The sequence below is a fragment of the Danio rerio genome, chromosome 16 (assembly GCF_052040795.2).
Source record: "Danio rerio strain M-AB ecotype USA chromosome 16, GRCz13ab, whole genome shotgun sequence".
In the NCBI taxonomy this organism is placed as follows: Eukaryota; Metazoa; Chordata; class Actinopteri; order Cypriniformes; family Danionidae; genus Danio; species Danio rerio.
In genome coordinates this window covers 8,212,501-8,222,500 of record NC_141036.1, presented here as the reverse complement: position 1 = coordinate 8,222,500, position 10,000 = coordinate 8,212,501, and the positions used below count along the sequence as shown (strand labels likewise).

The following is a 10,000-nucleotide window of genomic DNA, read 5'->3' as shown; positions in this document are numbered from 1 at the left end:
TTAAGTCTACATTAATAAACGTTAGTAAACAGTTTATAACTGCAGCTACAAATGCTGCATTCTTGACTTATAAGCACCTATATTATGTGCTTATTAATTGTATTTTCATACTTAGTTAATGATTTATTTTTCATTACTAAATTAAGTATTGCATTATTTACAAACTAGTTGTATTTAAGAGTAGTTGAGGGTTTTAAGGATAATTCAAAATGAGTTAGTAAATGATTAATAAACTATTGAAATCAGCATTTATATTTCTTATTATTCAGGCATATACTAATATGTTAATAAATGCTTTATTAACTCAACCTCATGCAGTTTTGTGACCTAATCTAAAGTGAGGACTATTTATGCTTTATAAATCCCTTATAAATGACTATTAAAGGCTCAGATTCAAGTGAACAACAATCCTTGCAATCTTTTCTAAAAAGTAAAATTACCATAACGTGTAAACACTGCTGAATAATAGGAGTGTTACAATACGACATAAAACTAGATAAAACAACAACAACAATGTAATAAAATATTAATTTAACAATATAATAGGATGCAATGTTTAAACTCTACAGTGATTGTATTTTAGATAAGGTTGCAAAGATTTATTTTTCATTTGAAGTACAAATTCATTTGTGTATCTTTAAATGAATAGGAATGAATAATGTAATTTTTCCTGTTTAGAATTTAACTGAGCCTTTATTTGTCATTTATAAAGGATTTATAAAGCATAAATAGTCCTCACTTTAGATTAGGTCACAAAACTAGATGAAGTTGAGTTAATAAAACATTTATTAAAATACATAGTAACCATTAATATATGCCTGAATAATAAGACATACAAACGTTGATTTCAATAGTTTATTAATCATTTACTAACTCATTCTGAATGATCCTAAAACCCTCAACTACTATTAAATACAAATGGTTTGTAAATAATGTGATACTTAATTTAGTAATGAAAAATAAATCATTAACTAAGGATGAAAGTACAATTATCAAGCACATTATATAGGTGCTTATAAATCAAGAATAGAGCATTTGTAGCTGCAGTTATAAACTGCTTACTAACGCTTATTAATGTAGAGTTAAGGCTTAACAGATCATGAATTCACTATTTGCTAATGCTTAATAAATGATTTATAGTGTGTAGTTATTATAAAGTGTTACCAGGATGGCTAATAATTTCAACTCTACGTCTCTCAGATTTGATTAAATAAAACCAGATTACAGATTTGCAATAATGTGAGGGTGTGTGAATTATGGCAGAATGTTAATTTACCAACCTTTAGGTTAATAATGTCAAGCTCCAGAATTCACTTTATTCTCTTGTACGATACACTATGGTGACCCTGATGTCCAGCCTTTGAGAACAAGCACCGGGGGTCTCTTTCTCTTCAGAGGTGTGAGCATCAACATTAGCAGTATTTCTGCCTGCTCGGTGGGGGCTTGGGCCAGACAGATGGAATCTATTAGAAAAAGAGCTGGTCTATGGAGCTTGTGATGGCTCACACACACAGCACACACAAACACACACACACACAAAATACGCTCTATTTAGACTGCAACATTTGCCGAAGGGGGATGTCACATGATGTAGTCAAATCAATGGAGCTTCCTCATTCGCCATCACTGAAGGAAATGTACAGTATATACCCACATTCTCTTTCTCTCCCTTCTCCGTCTGTTTCTCTTTTCGTCATTGTGCTGCTATTCTTTTATTCACCCTCTACGATTTTCTTTTAGATCATGTAGCGTAATGTATGTTGTTTTCCATTTACATGTGATTTATGCAAAGGAAAAACATCAATGATGCTGTGACTAGATTGTACTCTAATGGATATTTTTCAAAGCCTTCAAGTTTTGGCTGTAGGAAAGCTATTGTAATTTTTCAGTGATGTTGTCCAGGAATAAATATATATATATATATATATATATATATATATATATATATATATATATATATATATATACATACACCTAGATGGTTAAAATAGAGCGTGTAATATAATGTTTAATTAGAGGTTCTTCTGCGCCAAAAAGATTGAAACCATGATCAATATGTGTTTATGTGTTAAACATTACAGCACATATTGATCATGGTTTCAATCTTTTTGGCACAGAAGAACCTGTAATTAAACATTACATTACACGCTCTATTTTAACCATCTAGGTGCAAAGTCCAAAACACATGCAAAAGCATTAAGGGCATGTCAGAATCCACTTTTGCTATTTTAAGGATGGAAAAACACGCTCTGCACCGCGGCGCATGGGGGCACGTGCCCCAGTAAAAATCACCAGTGCCCCAGTAAATGCTTTGAGATGTTATTTACTTCATATGCAAAATGTATTTATTAAGAGTCGTAATTCTAAAATAAAAACATTATTCTCTACGTGCAACCAAACCTATGGTGAAAGCAATGCAGTTTAATTAAAAAGCAAACTGACCATGTGCGTAGAAAAAGACATACCCGTGCACCTCACGCATCGCTTCTGCTTGACACTAACATGCTGCTCTGCTCCAGGTGTAAGTCATTTGAAAAATTGTGAAATCGGATCAACAGTCTTCTATTTGGAAGTGTCGGCACACAGTGAGTTTTGCAACTCAATTAAACAAAGTTTAAATATTATGATGGTGATCTTATTCAGACTAAGCATGGCTCCTTGAATGAAGCAAAAAAGGAGGGATGTTGAGTCAGGGAGGTAAGACTTAATAAATCTAATTCTTGGCAATAATTCGGGTCTAAGACAACACACAACAGATAATTCTAGAAACATCCTTTTTGTGTTTTATAGAATTGTCTATAGAATTCATTCAAATGAATTTAATATTCATGCAAACAATTTTTTTTGTATTATCATCTTAGCATCACTCCAGTTGTGTTGGGTTGTTTTCAGTTACATTAAGGATTCATTTGTTTTTTATTTATTTAGAATTTTAATTGTATAGTAACAATAATACTGTTATTACTTTATAATTGTTTATTATTTTTTGTTTCATTAAATAAAATATTTATTTATTTATTATATAAAATATATTTATTATTATTAATTTTTTTTTTTTTTTTTTGAGGGGTAGCTGTGCCCCAGTAGAAATAGTGTCTTATTTCTGATAAAAATGACAGAGATTTCAGACAGAAGTGGAAATAAAGGTCTGCAAAATGCATATGAGGGATATATTCCAGCCTGATCTCACGAGAAAACGTAAGTATTTTACGTTTTGCCAGTTTAGTGGCTAATTTTAAAATTTAAAAATTGTACGAATTAGATCGTACGAATTCATACGAATTAGCCACTAAATGAAAAAGTTACGAATAGCCGTGAGATTGTGTTGTATATTCAGGATATAAACGTAACTTGTTGTGCAGCTCAGTAACTTAGTACAACCCCAGCGGTGAGAAGTTTGGATCATTTCAATATAATTAAAATGTTACATATCAGTTCTATTTCCCAATTCACAAGCACAACCAAACAGAGGCATCCCAAGTTCAAACTATAAAGCATCTATAAAACCATAAGATTAATTCATTGTTTTTTTTTTCAGTCTCAAGACGGTTTAGTTCATCTCACCTGTCATCAGAGTCCTCAGGTAGTCTGAGTATTTTGCAAAGTCACCAGTCATTTCTCTATAAACTAAAGTTATGTGGGTTGTGCCGGTCATATAACTGGAAAGATTACTTCATTAGTCTCGAGTCCTCGTGTTTCGAGTCATTCATTCTGCAAGTGACAGCACCATTGATTGACAGTTGATGGGGAGACTGTGCACACAAACTTATCCTTTGCAGACAGTCCTCTAAATTTTGAGAAAGGATGAAATTGCGCATAACCCAACGTTTCTGGGTACCTGCTTTCTGCATTGCAATTCCCATACTAGCATATTTACACAGTTTTCATGCTAATCGCTAATATACCTTTACTATAATGCATTTTAAACAAAATGGTGGAGAGTGACGGGGCACAGTTGTGATTGGCCAGTTCACTTGTCAATCAAACTGATGACTAAAAGTCAAAGTCCCTGACAGCGAAGTCCCATACGAGCATATTCTCTCAATATTTCATGCTAATCGCCAATATAACTTTAATACAACGCATTTTGGACAAAATGGCAGAGAGTGACGGGGCACAGTTGTGATTGGCCAGTTCGCCTGTCAATCAAACTGATGACTAAAAGTCAAAGTTCCTGACAGCGAAGTCCCATACGAGCATATTCTCTCAATATTTCATGCTAATCGCCAATATGACTTTAATACAACACATTTTGGACAAAATGGCAGAGAGTGACGGGGCACAGTTGTGATTGTCCAGATCACCTGTCAATAAAATTGACGGCGACGGGTCAAAGTCCCTGACACTGAAGACCAAACTGAACATATTCTCACCATTTTTCATGCTAATGGCCAACATAACTTCCCTACAACGTATGTTGGACAAAATGGCGGACAGTGATGGGGGCACAGTTGTGATTGGCTGGATCAGCTGTCAATAATATGTCCCTTTCAAGGAAATTCTGTACACCCTATTTGTAATGCTTCTGGCCAGTTCATCCAAGACCAAAGCCAACATAGGCTTATTCTGAAAATGTACCCCTACATACATTTTTGGAGATTACAAATTATATAGCCAGAGAAACATATGGCTACATTTTGTGTTCAAAACGAATGCTTCGGAGCTGTATGATGCCGTTCATTTTCACATTTAGCAGCTGACTGCTTACCTCCATGTGGACGGCTTTTACGCTGTTACCAGTTTGTTCAGTGGCTTGCTGCGTACATCTGAAGATTTGAGACGGGGAACAGAGTTGACAGTGTCAACAGGGTTCGAGTTTGGAGGAGAACAGTTTCGGAAAGCAGGTAAGACTAAAAAAAAAGCAAAAAATAAATAAATAAATATGTAAATTACAGGGTTAGAACATGGTAAAATCTGAAAACAGGCTGCCGCAAGGGCTTTTCTTTTTCTGGATCGCTTTTGAATACACTGTCCGTTAGGTTTAGGGAAGTGGGTGATTGGGGTTATCAGTCGGTTAGTCAGTCAGTCAGTTGACAGTGACCTCTAATGGATTTAAACGAGAACAGCAGGCGCGAATGGCACTCACGAGAGAAATTTGATATTTCAACAAGCATACAAAGTAACCTCTGGCTGATACGCAAAAACAAAAGCTGCAAAAAAACATGGCTCCTGGGACATATTTGGCGCTCTCCAGCAATGTATATAGGGGCACGTTATCAGAATGAGTCTGGGTTGAATAAAGTCCTATCTAAATGAATAGGGCGTCCTGAAATCTTGAAAAACTGCTTGCTGAGATATACATTAAATTATATATTTCAAATCAGCAACAAAATCTGAATTGATCTGTCCAATTATTGTTGTTGCTTAAGATGTAAGTACATTTAAAACATGTTATTTCCTGTTTGTTTCAGCTACTTAGATTGGCACGATACCAATCTCCTTTATGGCTGTTTAAATGGTAACCAGACGATGCGGGTATAAATACGGGTAGTAAGGAGACTGGAGGACAACACTGGAAGGATAAAACATGTGATAGGATCTGCTGTGATGTTTTTCTTTTTCCTGTCAAATTCAATGCAAGCATGCAGTAGCTGCCAAATAAAGGGGCTTGCTGTAACTAACAAGTAAATCTTCACAGATCCCTCTTGTACAGAAAAACGTGCCACTGACAATTGTCTATTTCGACTGGAAAGCAGGACTTCCTTCGGTGTGGTGGCCATACTAAATGTACTTTTCCCCTTTTATGGTAATGTGAGTGAACCGTCTTTGTATATCTCCACTTAGTAGTCTTTGGTCTTTGGTCAATTCCATTAGCGCCACCATTAGCACTGTCTAACTTTCATTTACCATATTTAAAAACATACAAAATGGAAGAAATTTAGTTCTCCCCTGCTGAACAATCCAGCTTAAACCAGCCTAGGCTGGTTGGCTGGTTTTAGCTGGTTGACCAGCCTGGTTTTAGAGGGGTTTCCAGCCATTTCCAGCCTGGTCTTAGCTGGTCAGGCTGGAAAATGACCAGCCAAATCCAGCTAAAACCAGCTTGACCAGCCTGGTTTAAGCTGGATATAGCTGGTTTTGGCTGGACTCCCAGCTTGGCTAGGCTGGTCAAACTGGTTTTAGCTGGTCATCTCCCAGCCTGACCAGCTAAGACCAGGCTGGAAATGGCTGGAAACCAGCCTGGAAGTGGCCAAAACCGCTCTAAAACCAGCCTGGTTGACCAGCTAAAACCAGTCAACCAGCCCAGGCTGGTTTAAGCTGGATTTTTCAGCAGGGTCATATTGATTGTTATTCATAATTAGTCACTATACAAAATAAAACTACAGATTCTTGCATCCCAAACCCAATCACCACAATACCCAAGGTCAAACAGATCATGTCAAAATCTGGCAGATATTGTGTAGCCTGAACCCTGCATAATTGGACTTTCGATTGCAAAACCTCGCAGACGCAGCCCTTGAGACCACTCCTCAATATAACAACTAACAACGCTCTGCCCTATATTCTCCATATATCCCGTCTCTCCATTCCATCTGTTGCCTCTCCCTCGCTATCCCTCTCTCCAGCGTTAAGTCTCTTCCATCTCGCTGTCTAACCTAACCACTGTCTCATGATACATCAAAATCAATAGGGCCATCACAAAGAAACGCATATATGGCCAATTTCCTCCCACCATCCCCCCACATGCTTTTATTCTCCCTCCATCCTTGCATCCAACTCCAGTATTGCTGGCTAATCATATCCCCTCTGTGGCACGACGGAGAAGACAGGAGGCAGACAGACGTTCCTATAGGGTGTGCCCGCTGCCAAACCGCCTGAATCAGACTTCCTCCTTTATTTCACCTTTCAGGAGACCGAGAAAAAAATGGTAGACAGTCTGATGGGGGTGAATGAATAGAATAGCCACCATGCTTTCATACACATTGTCATATATGTTTACACCTATGCCACAAAAGCTTGATGGCGCTTTCAGAGCCTTGACATTGGGCAAATTAGCAAGGTTGATTACTGTAAAAACATGCATGAATATGCAAACGCACACACTGTTGGTGTCAGTAGCGTGGGATGGCAGTGATGCGTATAAATGCATTCGCTTTGTTGGGGGTAGGGAGTAAAGCCGTCTTCGGCGTCTATTTTCACATGTGCACAACAGCCTTTTACAAACAGTTTTTGAAATACTTACATTTGAAGTGCCTTCTAGATTAAGGAGATGCTCGTATACATGAAAAACCAGCGGTGTGTACATTTAAACAGCTGCCAAATTGGTCATCTGTAGCTCAGTGCTAAATCAAGATCCCATGTTGTCAAACAATATTACATGCACATATACAATTAAACACATCGCACTTGCCCTCCCACACCCATCTGTCAATCAATTCGCCTGTCAACAGCCGTAATGGATTCTGGCGTTTTTACTGCAGGGATAAATGTCAGTCAAACCTAATACAATACGCCCAAATGATTCCCTTCAAATTATCTTTAGCTTGCTGCCCAAGGTGCTCAGAGGTGTCACAACACCCTTGGTTTTATTAAATCCCAGGGATCAGTTTCAATCTCTGTAATCCGGGTTGCATACATGTTGAAATTTGAGCTCTTTTTTGCTTTGACCTATCGAGTTGGGATCCGATGGATTGTGGATATAAGGAATCGCTCCGAACATATTTCTGTCATTGATTTTAGTGACTGCTGTAGACAATGATGGCTGATGATATGGCTAATGTAGCTATTCAGTTCGGTTTTCATGAGATAAATAAACTAGAAGGCATCTACAGTTGAAGACAGAATTATTAGCCCCCTTTTTGATTTTCTTTTTTAAATATTTCCTAAATGATGTTTAACAGAGCAATGACATTTTTACAGTATGTCTGATAATATTTTTTCTTCCGGAGAAAGTCTTATTTGTTTTATTTCAGCTAGAATAAAAGCAGTTATTAATTTTTTTAAAAAACATTTTTGGGACAAAATTATTAGCCCCTTTAAGCTAATTTTTTTGTTCAATAGTCTACAGAACAAACCATCGTTATACAATAACTTGCCTAATAGTTAACCCTTCAAATGTCTCTTTAAGCTGTATAGAAGTGTCTTAAAAAATATCAAGTAAAATATTATTTACTGACATCATGACAAAGATAAAGTAAATCTGTAATTAGAAATAAGTTTTTAAAACTATTATGCTTAGAAATGTGCTGAAACAATCTTTCCTCCATTAAACAGTAATTGGGGGAATAAAATAAACAGGGGTGCTAATAATACAGGGGGGCTAATAATTCTGACTTTAACTGTATGTGCATGGGAAATTTACATTATGATGATTTCTTTTTTCTTTCAGAAGTGTAACCCCACCCAACAAACCCAGATGCACGAAAATCAGCCTTACAAAGTCAGAGCTTTACGTTATACATACTGTAACTACACTCACATGTCATCCTGCAATAAATGACAGAGTCATTGGGTCATTCCAACCACAGTCTGACTAAATCAAGACAAAATCAAATGCTTCTATGAAGTACGCAGCTTCCATCATTATGGCGTCAACGCCTATATGCATGCTCTGTCTAATTAGCGCCATTAGCATTGATTTATTTTGAATTGATTGTACCTTTATACCTTAATATACTATAGGCAAACTGTTTCTGCATGGCAGACACCAAATTCACAGTGTGTACAGTGACTGTCACGCACACCTTTTTGACTCCCACCGGCGAGCTCACACATGCTGCTTCAACGCCTCACGCAGTGCTCGACTTTGGTAGCGTGCTCATTCTAGTATGTCTCGATGACTTATCCTAATCCTTATGTCTTAGGTAAATACCAATAGCTGAATCAATCTCCAGTGTGAAGGCATTCCCCTTGTTTCTTCTCTTTTTTGGGGGGGCTTGAATTTTAATGAAGATAAGGCAGGAGCTTCCAATAGGAAGGCGGAAGAGACCACTCGCAGTCAGACGGAGGGTGTCGGTGATGGTATAGATGGAGAGCGCTCATGGCTTCCTTCCTCCCTCCCCTCTTCCCGTTCCCCCTCTCGTCAGCGCTCTCCCGTGGGTGGTACGACCTGGCAGATTACAAAACACCCCTCCCATGTGTCTCTCTACTCTCTGTGCCAGGGTGAGGCTACCGATCTCATTCTCCTGGAGTGTGTGAGTGTGTGAGTGGAGTTAGGAGGCGAGGACGGAGAAAGAGGCGGTTGGTGCAGAAGAGCGAGAGGAAGGATGCATGAAAGAGAGTGTGTGTGAGATCAGAGCTGGGGAAGCTCGTGGAAGCGACAGGACACAATCAGCACCACTGTCTGCAAAGATCATGAGGGTTTCCGAAGGGTAAGTGCAGGCAGCAAGCGCACACACATACACACGCACACATACATGTACTACACGCACACTCACTGATATTGTCTATGTGTGTTCTGATGCCCGAGGCCCTGCAGACCATGCTTCCTTTATTAGGAGTGTGTGTCTCGTGCACACTAGCGGTGGTGCCCTTATAAAGTGCATGTTCTCTTTGTATAACGGTCTGCCACATTATTGTGCTAACCTGTCCACTGTAGAACAGTGACTTCTCTGTCAGAGCCTGGCTGTGGATGAGGCACTGTCCCCTTGGGTTTCCTTAAACAATAAGACTTTTCAAAGATGCCCTCGGAATTTTCGAAAAATCTGGAAAAGGCATGTGGTGGCCAAGAGAACAAACACCTTTGTGCAACCAATTTTTACGTAACGCCACAAAGGATGTCCAGGAATCACTGCATGAGCCCTGTTCAAACTGTGAAGAATCCAAAGCCGTCACACGCATGGCCGCATACATGTCTGTATGTCCACCTTTGTTTAAGATAAAGCAGTGAGTACACAAGTCGCCTTTACATCAAGGCGAAGATGCAGGAAGTGGCTTCTTTTCAGAAAGCCCTGTCCAATGGAATAGACCGAGGTATTTAAGATAAAAATGGTTAGTGATCTTAGTGACAACCCCCCCCCCCCCCCCCCACCCCCTCCCCTATTTAACATATACGTTTATCCGT

The 10,000-nt window shown here is 38.4% G+C and overlaps 1 protein-coding gene across 3 annotated transcripts in view; it reads left to right on the top strand.

The window, feature by feature from the left end:
- The first annotated feature begins 9,084 nt into the window (after nt 1-9,084).
- tcaim (T cell activation inhibitor, mitochondrial) overlaps nt 9,085-10,000 on the top strand; it is a 79,598-nt gene continuing 78,682 nt past the window's right edge. For all 3 annotated transcript variants that reach the window (XM_087286628.1, XM_087286626.1, XM_087286627.1), the window contains exon 1: nt 9,085-9,308. The gene's annotated coding sequence lies outside the window, so the exon portion shown is untranslated. The remainder of the gene's footprint in view (nt 9,309-10,000) is intronic.